The sequence below is a fragment of the Odontomachus brunneus genome, unplaced genomic scaffold (genome assembly GCF_010583005.1).
Source record: "Odontomachus brunneus isolate Ranch 3 - 2012 unplaced genomic scaffold, Obru_v1 Obru_scaffold_016, whole genome shotgun sequence".
Lineage (NCBI taxonomy): Eukaryota > Metazoa > Arthropoda > Insecta > Hymenoptera > Formicidae > Odontomachus > Odontomachus brunneus.
Genome location: NW_022639466.1, coordinates 1,380,438 through 1,403,065, shown reverse-complemented (window position 1 = coordinate 1,403,065; position 22,628 = coordinate 1,380,438). Strand labels below are relative to the sequence as shown.

Here is a 22,628-nt window from a genome sequence, read left to right as displayed (position 1 = left end):
CTTGTGAAAATGAGCTGGTCAAGTTTTTTACCAATAGGGACGAGGACTTCTTCAATCGCGGAATTATGAAATTGCCTTCAAAATGGACAAAAGTTATCGAACAAAACGGCGCATATTTGATCGAAATCGGATAATCCTAACTATGTTAATTTCATCGTCGAAATAAAGCGAAAAAACGCTCAGAACTTTTTACTTCCCCTAATATTTGACTGGCGTTGCCGCGCCGCGGCTGCGAGCCGGACCGGAGCGTGATCGGGCTCCTCTCGCGGAAATCCAACGTGGCCTGGTACCTCCGACACTCAGCCGGAGCTTGTTTACGAGCCGAGGTATTACTCTCGAATTGTTATCCCGCGAGACCACTTCCCACAGAGCCGCCGGTTAAGCGCTCTATCGGCGGCTACCAGGAAGCGGTAGACCACTTCCACGGATCCGCCGCCGCCGCTCGTGCCACCTTAATCCAGCACGCCCTGATCCCCCGTCGTATATTTTAGGTCGGTACTCGTGCGCGCCGTTATCGCGATTGAACGAACTTGAGGTAGTTCGTCGGTAAATTTATTTTTTTTTTACGAATCTTGTAAAGTTTCGACAGTATATTAATATAAACATGATGTACCCACATGTGTAATTAGAAAAAGATTCGTTCTACCGAAGTTGAAATAATCGAAGTCAAAGTTGGCACTTTTATCGCTAGATAGACTTTCGATAGCACATTTGTAATTGTAACGAACGAACTACTTTTACGGTTTTAATGAGAAGATGATAAAAGAGACTTGTAAAAATATTATTACAAAAGTGCAAGATCTTTGATTGTCTAGTTTTGAGGGAATTGATACGTAAAGTACACAATTTCTGATATATTTCTGATAGCGACTGAAGTATATGACAGCTAATTTCTGGAGATTCGGCAATTATATACGATGGTAGTCAAATGTGCAGTTCATATCGTCTGTTCTATAGCAGTCTAACAATCTGACAGATGCGACATTGTCACATAACACAGATAGTCCCAGTTAAAATAATATATGTATTAATCATTAATTTCTCGAGTGTTACGGAGTTATGCTCGCGTTCGTTCCACAATATACGCTGAGAAAAGTCTTGCAGTAGTGAATAAATGCATTTGCACTAAAGAAAGGAAGCTTTGGCAACAAATATTAATTATATAAAGTTAAAACGTATCGAATTATTCATTCATTTGCGCGTTTACTTGAAAATATTTCACCAAAGCATCCGGTAATTACTATCCAAACTTGATGGTTATTACCAAATCTTTCTTTCAATGAAGAAATGTGAGGCTCAGGGACGATTATGAAGATTATGAGGATGTGTGTTGGCGCGTGTTGAATTTTTTGAAATTTTTATCTGTGCATTTTTGTTTTCGCACGCGAATCTTTACATGGGCTCGATATTGACTCACTGTTCGCGACCGGTATATTCGCCAACGTTGGCCTACATGCGTCGCCGTATCGCAGCATGGAGCACCGGCTGCAGGCACCACGGTCGTTTACTTCCGTAGATACGATGTGTTTGTTGCTCGAGCCAACGTGCACCCTACACGGCGAACTTTACGTTTATATGCAGCCGTTCGCGACGGTATCCGGATAACAGCACAAGCCAGCCACACGTCGCCGAATCGTGATCCTCGAGGATCCGTAGTCGATGTCGCGTTCCCCATCAAAGCCAGGAGTTCTCGACTTCGTGAGGCCGAACGCTTCTTGCACGCGACCTAACATTTATAAAGGATGAGATGCCGTTCCCATATCGTAGCCGCTGGTTCCGCCTTCGTTTCCTCGTTCGGGGACCATGCTAAGTTTGCTAAATCGTAAGGTATTCGAGATGCAGCGTATTCCGGCTTGCCTATATCGCAAACATTACAACGTACGACTCCACGTTGATGATCCGATCGAGCATTTAAATTCGAGCTCATGGTAATAATCAGTTGTTACTTCAGTATAAGTAATGTGTCAATATTGAATTAAAATTAAATATCAGTACAATTAAATATTAGTGGAATTGAAATTTAATTTAAATTTGAGTGAACTTTAAGTTTCCATTGTCGGTTTATCTTGTAATGAAGCTGTTGGTGAAGTCAATATTTGTCATCTTTAATAGGCAAATCCATTATGTGAAAGGGCATTGACACAATAAGATTTTTTTAATACAATATAAGTACAATATAAGACTTTTTATACAATTAAATATTAAAATAAAATGAAATGGCGGATCCAATACGAATGAAATAGTGGATCAAAATATAAAAATCCAATTATTTTTCCAATTTTTGATCCGCCATATCGGAACTGCCATTTGAATTTTGAGATTCAGATGTCACATTTGTATTCAGCGACCTTGAAAACCTTAGTACAATTATTTTTATAAAAATCCAATTATTTTTCCAACTTTTAATCCGCCATATTGGATCTACCATTTTGAATTTTGAGATTCAGATGTCACATTTGTATTCAGCGACCTTGAAAACCTTAGTACAATTATTTTTATAAAAATCCAATTATTTTTCCAACTTTTAATCCGCCATATTGGATCTACCATTTTGAATTTTGAGATTCTAATATTATATTCGGATTCAGAGATTTTAAAAACTGTAAGATACCAAGCTTCATACAAATCGTAGAAGGATAAATCAGTTTTTTTTTTAAGATGTACATTACACACTGATAGCACGTGCTTTTTCTATATACATATGACACACACACACACACACACACACACACACACACACACACACACACACACAGAAAGAACGATTTGGTTGAATCAAATAAACGCTTCTTTGGAATAGTCCAAACGAATTTTTCGATTGATCAAACCAAATTTTGTTCGAAGCAATAAAAATATTTATTTGTGGCTTAGTTCCAAAGAAATATTTTTATTGTGCCAACCAATTCGTCAAATAATTCGTTTAGACTATTCCAAAGAAACATTTATTTGAATCAATAAATCGTTCTCTCTGTGCACTCAAGGGGTTAAACTTAAATTAGACATGGTATTGTCGAACAGTTTATCTTATAATGTGGAGCTCACCGTCAATTTTCTTGCATCAATTAAATACATGAATGGATGTTGACGCAATAAGATCTTTTTTATTTGATGTTACCTTCGCATAAAATTACACATGCAGACATTATTTTTTTAATACAGGAACATTTTTTCTCATAAACGATAAAATTTGCATGATTAGTGTGCGTAGAAAGATTCGCTTAAGTTATTCTATCGCAACATTTTATCATCACGTCGCGTCGCGTTAATTTGAGATGATTAAAGAAGCATGCTGATTTTATGATTTGCCGGGACATCGCCGCATATCGGCGACATTACGTGACTCACGTGTGCGTACATGCATAAAGCGAGTGAAAATTCAACTTTGTCGATCGACAGTCTAGCGTTGTTCGCGCTGCGCTTCGAAGCTCGCCACCGGCAGCAAGTTCAGCGCGACTTTGTGGTAGACCGGTTGCATTCTCGGCGAGTCTTTAAAGCACCGCTTCGGCCGATGGAAAACACTTGTTAGCGCTCGGCGAGCGAATAAAGTGGTGCCTGTCCGAACTAAATGTAGATACATCTTTTATACACGCTATCGCCAGCATCTGCAGCCGCGATCGAGTTCTCTTTTGCTCTTTTTTGTCCTCTCCTCGTCTTCCACGCGGCTCTCTCGTTCTCTGTCTCCCTCTCCTCCCGGCGTGTGTTTTGCCGACTGCTGGTATGTGGCCTGCGGTCAGGGCTTTGTGGCACCTAAGACTCGCAGGCACTACTGAATTCCCCTCACACGAACGAATAGCGAACGCTCTTGCAACTTGCGTCCTCGTGTTTGCAGAAAGAATTTATTATAGAAAAAGATATTTCGAATTGAGCTTGATTCTATGACACAGATCGCGAAATAATTGCGATATCGCATCCCAGTGGTAACAATCTCGATTAAAGATACGTTAAACTTTATAAATGCAATCCTATTTCCTAGTCTTTAAAGTACAATCGGTGTATTTTTCACTGCTACACTTGCAAGTGGTGCTTCAGTTATATCACTGCAATCAATGAAATCTCGCTGAAAAAAAATCAGTTAACAGCGACTGTTCCTATTATCGATGCAGTTTGCAAACATAGTGTCATTGCACGCAAATCGCATAGGAGCCGTTAATTCCATCGCAAATACAATAGTTGGATTTGATATCACGTATAACGAATTTGAGTGAAACTACAGATTTCGTAGTAAAATATTGTTTGCACGGATCCAAATCAAAGAGATATAAGATGAAGCAGTGGGATTGTTCCCACTGGAAATAAGTGGATATTCATTGATAATCGGTGATATACTCACTCCTTTTACTGATTTACGAACTTACACTTCCGCAGCTTGGTGTACGATATTAAAAGAATATCGGTGATGGCGAGACGACTGTCGATTATGAGCGGTTTTGTTCTGAAAGCCGACGTTGCAAAAATCGTCTTGATCGCCTTCGAAGCAGTCGTCACCACCGGTTCGTGTCTGTCGGAGAGACGGCGACCGCGGCGAATTATGAAATCACCGCGATAAGTGCCAGAACGAGAACGCACACCGCGATTGCTACACGTCTTCCTCGTGATGCAAGTCACGTAAGGAAAAGAAAAGGGAAGAAAGAAACGTGGAAAAACGAGAGAAACATAACGTAAGAACTAGCTCGGCGGAAGGCTGGATGAGTCGCGCGACGCGGCACCGTGCTGCGCCGCGCCTCTCCGTTGCTAATTAATACCCCAGGAGATAATTATGCCACGGAGCAAGACAATATTGCCTATCTTCTATCCGCTGCTACGAGCGTGCGCGCGCTCGCGTTCAGGCTGTTAATAACAGGTAGTCGTAGATTCGCTTAACTAGAGAGTGCTACAGGTGTCCGCAAAAGCGTGCTACAGTGTTTTAGCGCGACGCGCGGCGAGTCTCGAGTCATTGATTAGAGAACTAAAGGTCAGCTCGGTATAATTTACATCACGGTACTCTCGCGCCGTCGATGAGGAGGATAGGGAGTAACGTTTCGCGCCGATACGAACGACGAGAAATACGGCTAATGCGCGTAGGAAAACGATAAGCAGAAGAATTTACGATGTGAGCGCGCGCGCGCGTTAATGAACAGGACGGGAGTGCGTGTAATATAATAAATAAATGCGAAAATCTTTTCGCAGCGAGAACAAATTGCGAGTTTCCGTCGTCTTCGCTGCAAGACGGTCGCTCATTCCTCTTGTCTTTATCTTTTCATCTTTCATTCCTGTCGGCTCTCCATCGCGACTAGCACGCTTCACTTATAAATCGGCCGCGCAGAGTTCACTTCAAGCGTCCAGCTGGTGGCCGAGCTTTCTAAGCTGCATGCCATGAAAAAAAAGACGGGTAATTATTACTAAATGTATTCACAGTTACAAAATTTCAGTAAAAATTCAATAACTAATACCACATTAAAAAAGGATTTGGCTGATGAAAACAAAATTTAATTAAAATGAAATCAACTAAATATTTAGTAATTACAGTCAGAAAATTTAATTGCCACTATTTTGTCTTATTTTCTTAATAATATATTTATAGGAGATAAAGAAATGTTTTTCTTGTTTGAAATTAAAAATTCTCAATAAGTCAGAATTTAGCAGAAAAATGACTTGTTGCAGCTATCTGACATTTGTTTGACACACGAAACCATATTTTCTTATCTCGGCTACGAAGAATTGTCGATAAAATTGGTATGTAATTGTATATAGACGAACATTGTTCTATCAAAGCAGAACTTACAAAATAAACATGAATCCACAAACAGAATCCATTGTGGGTTTTGTTGTCCCAAAGAGAGACGACGTAGGAAACTCTCGCGTTACAATATTAACGCACATAATGCCGCTGATCATGGACGATCAGTGGAAAATTGAATTCTAACGAGCCGCCATTTCCTAGGTTTTCCAGCGACTTTTTAACGGTTTCGCGTCGCTTGCGTGAACAATGGGCCGACAAGAGAGAGAAAGAGAGGGAGGGACGCGCGCGGATGTATCGCCCGCGATTTCCCAGCGGACATCACGCGTAATTAGGAGCGCGGGCACCGAGACGAGGAGCGAACAATGGACGGCTCTTTTCGCATGCGACTAAATACGTCAGCGCCACGGTAATTGGTCGACAATTACCAGCTGTAGAATCTCGCGGTTATGCCGAGATAGCGGCCAAGTAGCACGCAAATATGGGAGCGAAACTTTATCTCGTGCGATTTATTTCGGCGAGGTCGACACCTTCTTCTTAATCTTAAAATAAGGATAACAGCACGTTGAGAAAATAATAACTTGAAAATTTATTTGTTAAGTTATAAAACTTTATCTAACAGAAATACACTTTATGTCCCACAAGTAAATTTTTAAGCCTTTTTTCCTCAGTGCAATTTTGTATCTCAATTTTATATTAGTTCTATTTCTGGTGTGTATAATAGACTTTCACTCTCACATTGTAGTTAAATTATTTTTCATACGTCTATATAAATTAAGCATTGTCAGTGGTCTCTTTTCCATTCCCTTTCACGCTTCTCAATATGCTGAGGAGAATATACTCGAGAATTTATTTGTGAAATATAGAGTTTATTCACCGAAATAAACTTTATTTTACAGAAGCACACTTTATATACAACAGAAGTAGTAACTAATATAAAATTGAAATATAAAATTGCGCTGAGAAATAAAATGCTTGAAAATTTACTTGTGAGACATAAAGCTTATTTTTGTAAGATAAAGTTTTATCATACAAATAAATCTTCAAGTTATTATTTTCTCAGTGTGCTATTCTTATTTCAAAATCAAAAAGAATCAAAGCTACTATGCCTTTCAGAGCTACGTTTTTTTTTTTGTTTTGTTAAAAACATCTTACACTGAGAGTAAAAAATATCTAGAAGATAAGAAACATTTATTCAGTGTACTAATAACATATAATAAAATTTAAGTCCTCTTATTTAAATAGAATAAACTTTGAACTTAAAGACCGGAACAGTTGCAGCAGTTTGGTCGCCTTATTATTGCTACACTCCGTGTCCTTCAAAAATATTTCTTTGTCGAAATAATATGTCCTTTCCTACGGAATGAGCTACGTGGTCGCGACGGCGCCGCTCGCGTTTTCAAAAAAACGGCGCATATCTCTCAGCGCCGCGCAAGAAGATAGAGCGCGCGATGACGGGCTCCCTTTTTTCGCACAGTCGGTCAGGCCGCGCGCGCGGTGGCACTTTAACGGCGCTTCGGCTCCGATATCGACAAGAAAGGCATACGGGGCGAGATCCGGCGACGAGATACACGTAGCAACGGCGTTCCCCGCTGCGTCGTCGCTCCTCATCTCTTCGGAGGAGACTTCGACGGAGAGAGGAAAGGAGCGGAGAGGAGAGTCGCACCGCCATCATACCTCGTTCCTTTTGCAATAAACCGCTGCTGCCCCCTGCCCCCTCCTCCTCTCCCCCTGTCCTCCCCCACCATTGTCGTCCGGGTGACAGGAGAGGCTCATAGAAAATTCTATTATTCTATTCTTATCATCGCGCTGACGCGTGCTGGTGTATCGACGGACAGATACATAATGCAACGTGAGTTTCCGAGCTTGCGAGCGCGCGCACCTTACCGGATGCGGCCACCACTGAGCTTGCATACTGAGCACACTAACCCAGGCTTGTCCACGAGGAGCCCTTCTACAGAACGTGCTGGCTCGTCGTCACGACTCGCCGCCGCCACCGCTCGTTGGCTCCTTAACGTGGTCGAACGTGCCGCGCGACGTTGATCGAAGGGAGGGTAGGCTCGACGTCTTTACGAACACCGACAGCGTCGTCGTGGGTACGGCGAGATTTCCGCGCGCGGCCCCACGTAGGAAGAAGATACATCGTCGCGCGTGGAACGTGGAGGCGGCCGATCGGCTTGCACGGGAATGCCTGCTCTCGCGTGTTAACTTCTCGTCCGGATTTGTTTCGTTTATGCGCGGGCCTTCCGGATCCCTTTCGCGTCGTTACAGACTCGTCACCGGTGAATGAGCCTTAATGCGTTATAATTAAAATTAAATTGAAGTAAAATTATTTATTTAATAAGTTAATTTAATAAATTTTAATAAATTCAATAAATTTATTAAGTTATTATTTAATTTAATTATTGTGTTTAATTATATTTTATTAAATATTTCGTAATTATTACCGGAAGGTAACTATATTATCGTGTTTGATATTAATTTAAATGCTAAATATCGCACTGAAACGGTCAATCAAATGCATTTGTTAACTGTTAAGATTTTTTTAGTGTGTATGCAATATAAAAAGAAATATGTAGATTTAATACATTACTTTGGATAAACGATTTTTATGACCTCCCGCATTTTTTCAATTGTCGCGCCTTTTCCGGAACAAATTGTAAAAATATGCAAATGACACTTTTAACACATTGTTAACCACATGAGTTACGCTTCGCATCGTGCGTTACGCGGCCAGTACGAATGGCGAGCGTGCCGCAAATTTCGCAAGACTGTCCTCTCCCTCTCTTTCTTTCTCTTTTATAAGTATCCCTGAATGCACAATGAGTCGGCCGAGATCGCGCCACTTTGGGTCAAGACAATGGGCGCGCATTTGCATATGGCACCGCTCGCCTTAATTGCGATCGCGACAGTAGTGTGACCGACGATCTGCCGCATGACACGCACATACGCGTTCACACGCACGTGGAGGGACGCGAGCGGCCACGTGCTCTTCGCGAAACTCGTTTGTTCGGCTATATATTCATCCGTAAAAATCCGGACCCCGCTACCAACTGCTCTTCGAGACGCGCGCATAAACGCTTGTTAACGAAACTTGTGTGTTCGCTCTGAAAGTGCGGGAATTATTTCAAAGCCCACTTCTAATCGCCAAGCTGCGAATGTCAGGACAGCCAGAGATGACGAGATGATGAAAAACTGAAAGAGGAGTTCCCCTCGTTGTATATATCTACCTGCAAAGTCTTCAAAGTGACATCTGTCCAATATAAAGGCTGTGCACTGAAAAAAGGATTTGGTTGACGAAAGCAAAATTTGGTTAAAATTGGATCAACCAAATGTTTGGTAATTACAACTAAAAAATTTAATTGCCGTTATTTTGCCTTACTTTCTCAGTAAGTCAATATATTTGCTTATATCATTCTAAACAAAGCAAAATAACAATTAAATTTTTAGTGATAATTACCAAATATTTGGTTGATTTCGTTTTAAAAAATTTTAGTTGCATCGATCAAATCTTTCTTTAAGTATGGAATAAAATATCCTATCAAATTCTATGAAATATGATGAGGCGATCTCATTAAAATTTCCAGCTATGGATATTCTATATTTAGACGTTCGAAATTATGCAATTGTGTCGCGGAACTCTGTATACTGTGATGTACATTAACATAAATTAATTCCTTCACACGTCACACATCTCTTACGATCGATATATCGGTGAAATGTCTCTAAAAGTTTGCTTCTGTCAGTTCGCATTAGCAGATGGACATGTGGATTTATATTTGTTCCAAATTTTTGGAAAATAGAAAAGAGATTGTCCGCGACGATCGGTCGAGATTTATAGCCATTAATCCACAAACTAAAACGCACATTGGAATATCTTATCGATATATTTACTACCAATGCGATAATTTATTTCAACGTATGACGTAAGAAAGAAACATGACCTCTCGCTCCTGACATTATAATTCGCTTTGGACATGGAGGAAAAGCGAGAGTCTTAGAAACATTTGAAATATACAAGTCATCCTACATGATATATTCTAGCTGTTCACGAAGTAAACATTCAAGAAGTTTAGCGAGAAAAAGCGGGAAAAATAGGAGGATCGTTCCAACGTGGCAAGGAACTAACGCAATAATCGATACTTCGCTTAACATTGCAATGTTTTCATGAAGACTGCGCACGTCACATATTATCGCGATATCGAAAATAATACGTGGAAGTAGCGCGCGAGATTGTAAAACATCAAACGTATAAATCTTAACGGAAAGAGCAAGCGAATCGCTCTGAATATCACAAGACTCGCATACTTGATTTTAACACTTTTTTTTTCTTAATGCAGTTCTCTGATGAGAAAACTTATCTTCTGGAAATTATTCACAAACAAGCTCCTCTCTATTAGACGCCAGCTGCATTACAAGGAAAAGATAAGAGATCATTTCGATGTGTCAACTAATTAATTTTTTCAGTGGTGATTTAAAATGACTGCGCACTGAGAGAAAAAATACTTGAACATTTATTTGTTTGATATAAAGTTTATTCACAAAAGTAAACTATTTCACGTAAATAAACTTTATTTCGCAAAAATGTAATTTCATAAATAAATTTTCAAACATTCTTTTCTCAGTGCGTGATTCTCCCTAAGACAGATTTTTTTTCCTTAAAAAATATGTATATCTATTTTTTTATTACTTTTTTTGTTTGAAAAATTTTATTTCACTGAAGTAAACTTTATATCTTATAAATAAATTTTCAAATATTTCTTTCTCAGTGCTTCCTCTCAGACTTTTTTTAATATGTATCTCCAGATTTTTTTTCTTTATTGTTATTTTCTTTGAAGAATTTTGAAAAACAACACAAAATATATATATTTTGTATTTGCTATGAGTTATAAAAAGAAAATACAATAGTTTGAGTAAATCAAAAGGAATTTAATATTTTACCACGAGACCTTTGCGGGATATACCACTTAATACAGTGACCAGTAAGGTGGATGTGCCGATTGCATCCGTTTCTCTTGATAAATCAGTTAATATTGGTCCATATTTATCCTGAATATACTCTAAACTTTATATACTATCGGCCACAACAGGTTTCGCCACATTATCGGCTGCACCCTGAATTCTGTATTGAGCGGGAAGTGTTTGAACCGTATTGAAAGCAAGTATATAGAACGGAGCGCTGTCGCGATTGCGTGCTAATTTTGACGCATTTGTACGGACCAAAATACGAGCCGATATCAAAGTCGACGTGTTATCGCGCTATTGCACTTGCGTCGGGTGCAACGTCCGACTTTCGCGCTCGAGCCATTTCAATTTAGCCGACAATGACATTTCGCTTTACTGTCTTTCCAATATCAAAGCCGACAGTTGTGCGAACGACACACTTGCACACCCCGTCGTGTGAGTCTTTTGATAACGAAATAACACGAATAAGGAGAAAATATGCCACGCGCAGATAGAAACGACGAAGATAAGTCAACAATGTCAACTGGTTACAGATCCGTAGATCCGCACAGATAACCGCAACAAAATAAAAAAGATATTATAACGTGGAAAAAATTATAATTCGAGTAGAAGATAATCGAGGTGGACTCTAAGTATATTGAGAGAAATTATTCGATAAGAAATTAACAAATATTTCCGATCAAAATACTAATAAATTTTTGTATTCGATCAAAGGAAACACCGATGAGAAATATCGGTTCATAATTTTTTGATCGGTTTATCTGATGAAATATCACGATTGAAAGTATTCGATTGAATTTAATCGGATATAAAAATTCATCAATATTTTAATCGGATATTCGTTTATTAATTTTTGATCGAATAATTTCTCTCTGTGTATGCAGTGAGCCTACTCAGGGATGCTTCAAAACAGACAGTTTGTAGGCTCCAGATATGACCGAAATAGGCAAATTCTCCATAGAATTTTGTGAATAGATCATAAATTGACATTGGCGTGGATGCTCCAAACGGTTCATACTAATAAGATCTAGTTAGGGATAAGTTAGTCAATTCCTAAAATAGTTCCAGTAAGGAAACGATTATTCATTATTGTTAACGACTAGTAATTATACGGTAAATATTCTGATAAATGTTGAAGTAAAAATACGAATTTTAGTATTGTACAATTTTTTGTGATTTTGAATAAGAAATGTATAGATAAATTGACCAGAAGAAGAAAATGTTTAATATTGATAATAATAGTATTATATATGAAAATATTATATATAAAATAATAAAAACTGTAAGAAAGATTATAATAAGCTTAAGAAAGGATTTAATTTATTATAGTTTTATTATAGCTAAAGGATTTAATTTACTATAGCTAAATAAATATATCAAAATAGGACCTCGATTCGTCGTTTCAGTCAGAGTCTAATTACTAAATATAATACTAAAACAAAATATAATACTAAAGCATATTTAAACAAGGGCTAGTCAGATCTACAAGTTTAGGCGATAGTTTATAAGAGAATTGCATCTCTGTGCAGGACCTGTCTTTACAGAGTCTTAATAGAAATAGTAAAAAATAGTAAAAAAGACTCTTTTTAATCTCCGTTTTAGATTTCTACCCGAGTATTCTCGTGTACTTGCGCGTGTTATTCATTCTCGTAGTCGGACGCAATAACTATCGTGAATGAAATATACGTGCTTGTAAGCGTGATAACGTTTCGGTTGAAAATATTAATCGCCGAATATATCGAGTGGAAAGTTCTTAACGCGCGCGCGCGTGCGATTTATTCGCATGCCGTGCGTGTCGTGTAACGGAGAGCCGGGACGAGGGAAGTTTTAAATGTTAATGCTTGCCCGCCGGGCATTTTGGTCGGAATAAAGAGGAAAAACCGTCGGAGAATCACTCGAAAACAATATGACGCAGGTAAAAATTCCCTTGATGATTATCGCCACCGCGACTGTAGCCCGCGGCGATCCGCGCCGACTTTTTCTTCGCTCGTGTTTGACGCGGTTTGTTAGCTAATTTGTGAAAAAAGAAGAGTCGCATGAAAAAGAGACATTGTTTGGAAAATATCTTTATCTTTAACGTTATTTCACATTAATCTTCTGATGAGATTACACACAACGTTAAATGAAGATATCTTTTGTAAGAATATATTTTACACACGAAGAGAGAATTTTTTTAATAAACTTTACTATAGAATTTTGTAATAGAGGAATCGATCGATACTCGGCAGTAATTCACTACCTTTTCATTTCATTTGTGTATCTATGCATGCGTGTGTACGTGCTACTTATATTTTATAAATTAAAACACTTGATATGTTTCTAGCGAAAGTTACTATGTTCCTTAAGATAGATCTTAAGATAGATCTTAGTGACAATCTATTGCTAAAACTAATGAAGGAAAGGTTAATAAAGTTGAAAAGAATTTATATAGAAAAAAGTAGTTCTCTCCGTGTATCATTCAACAAAGAAAAATCTTTGCTTTTATTGTTCAAAAATAATTTTCATTAATGAAGAGCACAAAATATTGAATTGAGGATATGATTTTTTTATTTGTGTATTATATGCTCTAGGTTTTTTTCCTCTATCTACTTAAAACTAATATATTCAAATTGACAATGTCAATGTCATCGTTTCAGGTATATAATTTCGTTCGAAGAATTTTATCACCTGGAATTTAAACAATTATTTGTATCACATATATTGATGTGTAAGTAAATTATTTTCGTTTAACGCTGTGTAATCGCATTTGAAAGTTAACATGTTAAAATAAAAATACTCTTCAAATAAAAATTTTTGTGCTTACGTACACCTTATACTCCTTATATATTGAAAGAAAAAAATGATCAATTTAACTGAAGTTATAGCTTTTTTTTAGATCCAAACATATTTTTGGATTGTCTGACACGAAAATGATGATAGTAACATAAGAGGCTATTGTCACTAACATTATAGTAGAATTTAATAAAAAATAGTTTCCTTAGTCATATTTTATGATAATTACTTCTTTATGTAATAATAGTTAATAACAGATACTAAACATTTTTTTTTCTCAGTGTATCCGTGTAAACTCGTTAGATAAGGATACGTCGATGCAATTAAAGAAGCTGCTCGAGCAAATCGCAGGTAATTTCCTGCGGTTATGACCGCGTGTCCGCTGGCGGTATTCCAAACGAGCAGCTACGTGACATTTGCAGAAGTATCGTGATTATTATAATATCGTGGGACGTTTCTCGCGAGAACGAGAAACACACCGCGACTTCCGCAGCTCCATAAAATTAATTCGCACACACAGCACACATAAAAAATATACTGTTATTATAATATATATATATATATATATATATATATATATATATATATATATATAATGTTATCTATGTTTCTCTTTGTCGTATAAAATAATAAATATACAGGACGCCCAAAAGTCGATTACCATTCCTAATTTTGTAGGATTTTCACTAAATCAGTCAAAGTTATTTTGAATGTTCGTTATCTGTATAAAATGTTATAAATCTTTCAAATCAGTCACCAAGTTATTTTATATTTTTTTAATATTAAATTATATTAAATTAGTATATTTAATATATTATGATACTGTATACTATAAATATCCACTAATAAACATAAAACATACATAAATATAAATATTTGTTAAATAACATTTTAATAATAATTATATTGAATAGTTATTAACTGTTAAACAGCAAATTTAAAATGTAGGACTTTACATACATAAATAAATACACACTGCATTCAAATATTTTATAATTTTATGTATTCACAATCTATCATAAGTTCATCATAAGCATCAAATTTCTTCAAGCTACATTCTAAATCCTAGTAATTTTGTTTCAATTAAGAATATTAAATTAAAACAAAAATTCAATTTACTCACTGCATAAAGTCACTGCATCAAAGTCGAATCAACTTCTTCTTCTTCGATAAAGTTTTATAATAATCTCATAGAAAGAATAAATTATCTTTATGAGTACACTATAAGTGCATGTTTCTAAAATTTGTTGATTAAGTTAATAATAAATGTAAGTTAATAAATTTTATTTCACAAATATAAACTTTATTTCACAAAAATAAACTTCACATTTTGCAAATGAATTTTCAAGTATTCTTTTTTTCTGAAAGTTCGAAATTTAAGATTATTATAGAAAATATTCTTTGTTGAAGATGACCATTAAAAAAAAAAATAAAAGTAAACTGTCGCTTTTCTTAGCAGCAGAATAATCTTTTCCTATGTGCATTATTACAAAACGTTAACTGATCCCGATAACCGCGTTGGATGTAATCTCATCTCGGTACGATATCGATGTAATGTTTAAAGAGCTCACACGGTTAAAATTATAACACTGCACGACAAGAACGCAGCCATGCAGACTCGGTAAATTCGAGGAAAAGAGAACGAAAGAAAATATCCTTTATGCCGCGAGAGCGATTCTAATCGGGGAGCTGTTTAAGAGCGTTGCTTTCGTTGACATCACCGCCGACTGGATTGTAGATTCGCCTTGCGATCTGGTTCAGGGATCGCGCGGTCGCGTTAAATCAGCCACGAGACAGGCAAGATGAACACATCTGCGGAGCGCGACGCGAAGGTTGCGCAAAACGCACGCTCGCGCTCTTATCAGCCCGAGACGTGGTAGATTGAGAGCGGAAAGAAATTCATCGCTCTGCTTCAGCGAAATTCCGCGGCTGCATTCGAGCCGCGTAATTATTCGCGTAAGTTGGTCGCGCGTATCTCGCGATAGCCGATGAAAAAAGTGCTGTTTAGTAGCACGCAGCCGCGTAAGAACAAATCATCGATGACCGTTTTTATCTCTCCCGGGAAGAGAAACACATAAATAGAACGCGCGATTACAATGGAAATCGCTGTCTAATTTCTCCGTGAAATCGGTGGAATTTGAGAGAAATTAATTCGTCGTGCAACTATTTTCACCGATATTTTTTATCGCACGCATTTTTTTTCCTCCGAAATAAAAGATATGATTGTTGTATGGATTGTTGTTTATTATATAGTTTCCTTTTTTCCATATAAATTCTTTTCAATTCTACTATGTTTCTAATAGGAACACTAACTCCTAGACTGTCAGTAAGTCTAGCTTTCTAAGAAATATAATAAATTTCGCTGGAAACATGCATAGAGAAAAAAATCTAAACAATAAAGAAAATGTTTATTCAGTGAGTATCAATAGCATATTTAGTTACACTAATATACATATTTCTTTTACATAGAAAAAATATATTTTTCAAATAAGATGTGCATTTTCTTAAAATCTTAGCTTTTCAGAAAAGCACTTGTTTATACTATAAAAGAGATTTAGATTCAAGTAAATATGTTCTCAGTATCCATCTAATAAATATTTTATTATTTTTTAGATATTCTTTCTGTCAGTGTAGCAAATTTTTTAATAGCTCATTTCAGTTACTAAAATTTAAATAGCACCATGAGGATAGTCAATCAATGCGGAAAAATGTCAATCTATTTTACAATTACAAAATCCTATGGCAATTTTGTACGTAATGTAAAATTCGCTCCGTACGGAGAAGGAATTTGAAGAAACGCGAATGTGCACAGCCAGAATGTCGTTCGTTAAGAATCGCTGACCGATCGTTCCGCAAATCTCAATCATACTCCTCGCCCTTCCGCAAAGGGTCGATGATCCTTTCGCGATTTGTGTTCGCGCGATTTCAGCCGAGCGGCACGTACTTGCCCCGAAAGTCGCGTTCAAGCTCGTAAGCTTTGAGAACCGCTGGGGCATGGTTGATTGTTGGCTTTGCTTTTTCCCTCCTCTCCTGTTTCTACCCCTCCCCCATCCCTCTTTCCCTCCGTCCCCCTCCTCTTCTCATGATAGTATTACACAGCTCACCCCGCGCGAGCGAGCGAGCGAACGCGCGCCGTTGTATTTCATTGTTGTGAACGCATGCAAATTGCGATCCCAGTGCCGGGGCCGCGAGTATCAATTCTAACAGAATTAATTCGAGTGCAGTCATTGTTTTTTGCGCGTCACAAAAAACCCCTCTGTACACGCGGGCAGCATCGCGCTTTGCCCCCGCTACGAACAATATCCGGTTCATACGAATGGTTGCGCGCGTCGTCTCTCCCTCTCCCCTCCCCCTCCCCGGCCCCTCGTCATCCGCGTGTGTTCTCGCGACGGTGGGTTCCCGTTTGGAAATTGGAGCGAATGGGCCGTGGGCTCGATATAACGTCGGCAATCGATCATTTTATTGGTAATTATCGTCAACGTTTCGTCAGCGATGTCGGCGCGCCCCGGTAGCGTCAAAAAAACAGGATTGAGTAATATAGCGTCGCTAATTCGCACAACTGGACGCTCGCGTTTCATCATGCGCGCATATACGGCCAGTTGTCAGTGAATAACCTCGCTTTTGGTAACAAATAGCCGTAAATAGCGCGACTACCGGCGATAAAAAATGCGGGAGTATGATCTTTTAAAAAGGGTGCGTCAGTATCCGTTCAGTATCCGATGAATCGTGCGAGTCTGTACGTATAAATGTTGGTTGAAGAGAAGAAGCTGTGATACGTATACACAGAAAAATATCATTCCACTGCTAAGAAAAGCAATTTTACTTTCCTTCTTTTACGTAAAATGGCTATTTTTAACATAAGAATATTTTCTTGATAATACATCAAAAAAATCGCATCTATTTAAAAAAAAAACATGTGCTCAAATCAACAATTATTGTTTCATATATAAGTTATTATATAACGATATGTAATTTTAATTTAACGATATATAATTTTGTTAGAATTTTGAAATATCGCATTTCAGTAATATTATAATTTTATTTGATTATTATAATAGTCTTATAAGAAGTATAATATGTGTATGTGTGTGATTATTTTAGAATTCATTGTATTTAGGATTCAGAATGTATTTTAAGTAAATGGAATGCTCATGATGAACTTATAACAAATTTGCAGATACATAAACTTATAAAATACTTGAAGCAAGGAATATTTACTTGAATGCAATATGCATTTTTCACAAAAGAGAGAGAGGAAGAGAGAGAGAGAGTGAGAAAGAGATGTGCACCTTTTAGAGAAAAACACTTTTAATAATTATTATGAATCGAATGACTAATTTTTACTTTCTTTGATGATAATGAATTTAGTATAATTAGTGAATTTAGCGTCGAGAAAATATCTGACTCATTATGTAAATTTTGTGCAATATTTGTGTTATAGAAAGACGACTTTAACGCCGTCAGCTCATTACTACGTAAATACCTTCCTGAAAAGGACACTCCGTACATCTTGGATATCGACCTCGACTTCTTCAGCACCAAAAACCCGTTCAAGAGTCTTCACGAGCGCGTAAACCTCTACGAGAAACTGTCTCCCCTATTTACGTACAAGCGACCGGAATCAAGCGATCCTGTGGTGAGTCTCAGTTTTGAAGCTACTTAAACGATGTAATCGTCAGTGGCAAAGCATTGCGTGCATTTTTCGGATGCGATTGAAAGCATCCGGTGGAGCGTTTGTGAGAGCGGAACTCACAATTCCTGAACTATTAGGTCGTTGCGAATCAAACGTCTGATGATCACAGGAACCCGCGGACAGCAGACGAATATTCCCGTGCTCCAAAATATAATATCAGACCGTTACAAATGAAACGATCGACTTTTTACATTTTTAACAAGTACGCGTAAAAAATGAAATTATTTATTCATGACAAAATCAAACAGTAATGCGACGAAAACGTTGTCATCTGAGTTGAAATTTTGATTTCATATTAATGCTACAAATTCTGTCGAAATTTAGGAGGACATTATACAGGACATTATTGTCCTGCCTTCATGCAAGATTTATTAAAATGCCATTTTCTTTATGCTGAATTCACATGAATGAATATTAATATGAATATTATATATTATCATACTATAAATATTAAATAATTCTAAAGTCCTTTTTTATAAGACTTCAGGATTATATAATAATCAATTATTTTAATACGTATAATATGTATATGTAAGGATGTGAGTAAAATAACAAAATTCAGTTTTCTATAATTTTATTATAGAAAATTATTTATTTTTTCATTGGTGTTGGAAGTGTATATACATGAATTATATAGGATCTTATTTAGGGTCTTAAATAAATTTATCTAATAATATTATTAATCTATAATAAATTTATTGTTTTTAAAGATAAATAAATGAAATTAATAATAATTTATCTCTAAAGCCAATATCACATATATAATTAATTTGAATTAAATAAGAAAGCATTTAATTATTTAATACATAATATATGATAAATAAAAATTTGATATATACAATAACCTAACTAAAATTTATTTACGTCACGGCGCTATCTGCCTATCACTATCTTGATGTATCTGGAAATATATGATGCGTCGTTGCTCGCGCGTCCGGCGTCCTGGCTTTCCGACCCATTATCCTGCTCTTGGCTGTCCCCATCATTGCACTCCGGATACTAGCTCGTGGTACTGACATTTGCACTGATATTCGATCCGATCGGAGAAACGCATGTCAATTAACATGATGTCGGGTGGAGAGTTCGGTTAAATATTTCACGGGCGAAATACAATTCAACGCACGATTACAGAAAAAGCGGTGCAACTTGCGAGAATATCAAAACAATCCGCGAGAGAGAAACGTTAACTTACCCCCCTTCCACCGAACACCAAACATTGTCGCGCGTCACGGAGTCGTGGAGCGCGAGATCACAACAACCAAAACAGTCGGGACCTTCAAGGTGATCGTTTGATCATACGTATCCCTACGTCTCGTGAATCTTTCCACGTGTTTCCATTCAGTCCCGGGCCGGTGAACGGCACGCGTATTACGGACTACGTGCTTTGTCTATTGTTTCCTACGGCTGATTAAACTCTTTCGCCACTCCTTTTACGATACTCGGTTAGTCGGCATCGTCTCATTTAGCACGTGTATCTTGGATCGAATCGTATCTACGCGAGTGTCAGTGTCAGTGCAAGTGTCAATGTCACAACGGAGCAGCCAAGATGTTGGATTGAGACGCTAGGACGGAGGAAGCAGCGCGTCAAGAAGCGATACTTTATACATTTCCAAGGTATGTCAAATCAATTATTACACTGCAGTTTGCTTTTTTAACGACCGTTTGGCAAACTTACCGAGGATAAAGAAATATTCGGGCCGAAATTGAAGTCTGCATTCATATATAGTCCACTTGATAAATAATCTATTTAGAAAATAATTATATATATATATATACATATATATCGTAGTAATATATAATAACTACTGTAGCTTCATGAATCTCTGTAATTACTCGCCAATCTGTGCACTTGTGCTTTTTACATTATTCCGTACAAGAAACATCAATTTTAAACAGGAACACACACGAATCTGTAACTCTAATTTTGTTCTGAATCAAGAATCCTAAATAATTTATAATTGTGAATACCGGCTTTATAATCTAATCTAATCCAAATATTGCAAGTGCTGATTTTTACGCCTAATAATGCTCCTTGAGATAGCGAGTATATGATATCGTTCATATCTGTTCTCTTTTTTATTTTCGTTTAATCTTGTTATATAATACAAGAAATTCAAATTTAAATAATTTCCATTAATAAACAGCTTTATTGGACATATAACTGTGTCTTTGCCTTTACAGTTTCTTGATATCTGTTTTGATAGCTCTCATCGATATTTCCAACGCCAAAGAAAAAAAGTAATTATAAAATTAAAAATTATTTATTTTTTATTCATTTACACCAATCCTTATTTTATCATTTAATATTTGTTTATTTTACTGTGCTCTATCTGTAACTTAGAAAATTATACAATTAATATATTGCTGTTTAAAATTAAGCATCACTACTGAGAGTACCCATAAAAAATATTGAGATACTCAAATATTTAATAATCCTGAAACGAGTCTTTTCTTAAGACTCAATATGGAGAAAATAGCAATAAATAATCGTTTGTATCATCAAGGTAGGACAATAATTTGTGTAGTTGCGTCTATCTCGATATTTCTCATTGATCTTTCAAATTCGACGAAATTTACAGGATTAATGAAGAATCAAAATTTCAGCACGAATACTTTCGCGTGTCGTCCTAACAGATAATTAAGTTTCTTTATCTGTGTTGACTCACTCGCGAAAGATGACGTAATTCACCAGACCGGGATAATTGGAGAAAATTACACCTGATACATAGTATCGTGACTGTTTAAAATTATAAAGAAATGACTAATGCGTTATCATATTAGTGAGCTCGAAATAGCGGACAATGGTATCATATTGTATTTACGCTCATAATGATTCCGACGTGATGTCATGTTTCATAGAACAACAAGAACGTCATTAAACGAATTTATCTTTCGAAGAGAGTCCCACCTAAATCATAATACATGCAGAGTTCTATCTTATTTTGTTGCATGCTCAAATATAAATAAACATTTGGGATATCTTGATATTCTACACAGAGAAGAGGAAATATATATACAAGTCCCAGAACAATTTCCGAAGCTCTCGTAAAGGCATAGTACGGATTGAGGTGAACATAAAAATTTTTAATTATTAGTTAAAGAAGATTGGTCACTCGCAATAATATATTAATGTTTTCTAATTAATAACTAAAATTCTACAAAGTTATTAGAAAAAAGTAGAGGACTTTTTTGTTCAGTTTGACATAATGTGCAAGCACACGACAACAGATGTCGCCACTACAGCTCATTTACTATATCTCGTGTGATCATTCACAAATCTTTTTGAATTAATATCTAAATAATTACTGCGAATACCGTAAAACAGTATAGGACTTTTATGTTTACCGTAATCCGTATTATGCCTCCACAAGAGAGAGCGCGCGCGGAGGTTGTTCTGAGATACCTTGTATATACTTGGAAGTTTGCTTAAATAGAAACTGTTTCGTAGGAATCGTCTTTATTTCGTAAAGACGTACTTTATAGACGTACTTACCTTACAAATCAATTTTCAAGTATTCTCTTTCAATATATTCAGGGAATATATAATATAATATATATAAATTTCTTAATATACTCTACTTAATATATAATATAATATATATAAATTTCTTAATATACTCAGGGAATATATAATATAGTATATATAAATTTTTCAGGGAGAAAATTATATATATATTTTTTTTTGCATATAAATTCTTTTCAGTTTTATTATGCTTCTAATATAGTAGACAGAGGAATAGACTGTCAGTAAGGTTTAACTTGCTAAAAATATAACAAATATTTTAATAACTAACTTCACTTCCTAACACGTAAATAATAGTACACATGAAATGAAAATATGTCTGAAATTATTTCAGATATTTATATTCCTAGATTACAAAATTGCACAGCAATTTCTACCACAAAATTCTTCCCGTGTGTGCGCTAAATAAGAGAGATTAAACGCGAAACTTATCAGACCTTAAAATCCGTGATTCCCAATCACGACGTCAAATCGAATTAACGATTGGACAGGAGTTTCGAAGAGCAGACCTCGAATATCACGAAATCCCGATCGTGCGGGGGGAGACGAGGTGGAAGGCAGATCGGACAGATCGCGAGACGAATCGGCGAGCAGCTTCGGGAACGGCAGAATTTCGCGTGCCGGAGGTGGAGGAGGAGAAGGAAAGGGATGAGAGGGAGGAGGAGGAGGTTGGGTGGGCGCTACCGGCAACGAGCGGAAGATTTGCGAATAATTAGGTGGACCGACAATAGCCGAGGTCCCGCGGCCAGGCCGGATACACAATGTGGTCTGCCACCAGCGGGATAATAGACAGAGAAGAACGACTCTATGGGGTTTTAGGATTCGACGGACATAATGGCACTGGCCTATTGTCTACGTAGCTGCAGACTGCCAACATCCGCCTCCGGGGTCGACCATGTCGGCTCATCTGCATACCAGCTTACAACCCTTCGGCCGTTTAGTCCCGAGCATCGAAAACG

At 37.0% G+C, this 22,628-nt stretch overlaps 1 protein-coding gene across 1 annotated transcript in view; it reads left to right on the top strand.

The window, feature by feature from the left end:
• The window catches only part of LOC116841579 (UPF0489 protein C5orf22 homolog), a 473,194-nt gene that overhangs the window by 69,819 nt on the left and 380,747 nt on the right, over nt 1-22,628 (top strand). Inside the window, exon 3 of the mRNA XM_032809669.1 lies at nt 17,895-18,089. The gene's annotated coding sequence lies outside the window, so the exon portion shown is untranslated. The remainder of the gene's footprint in view (nt 1-17,894; nt 18,090-22,628) is intronic.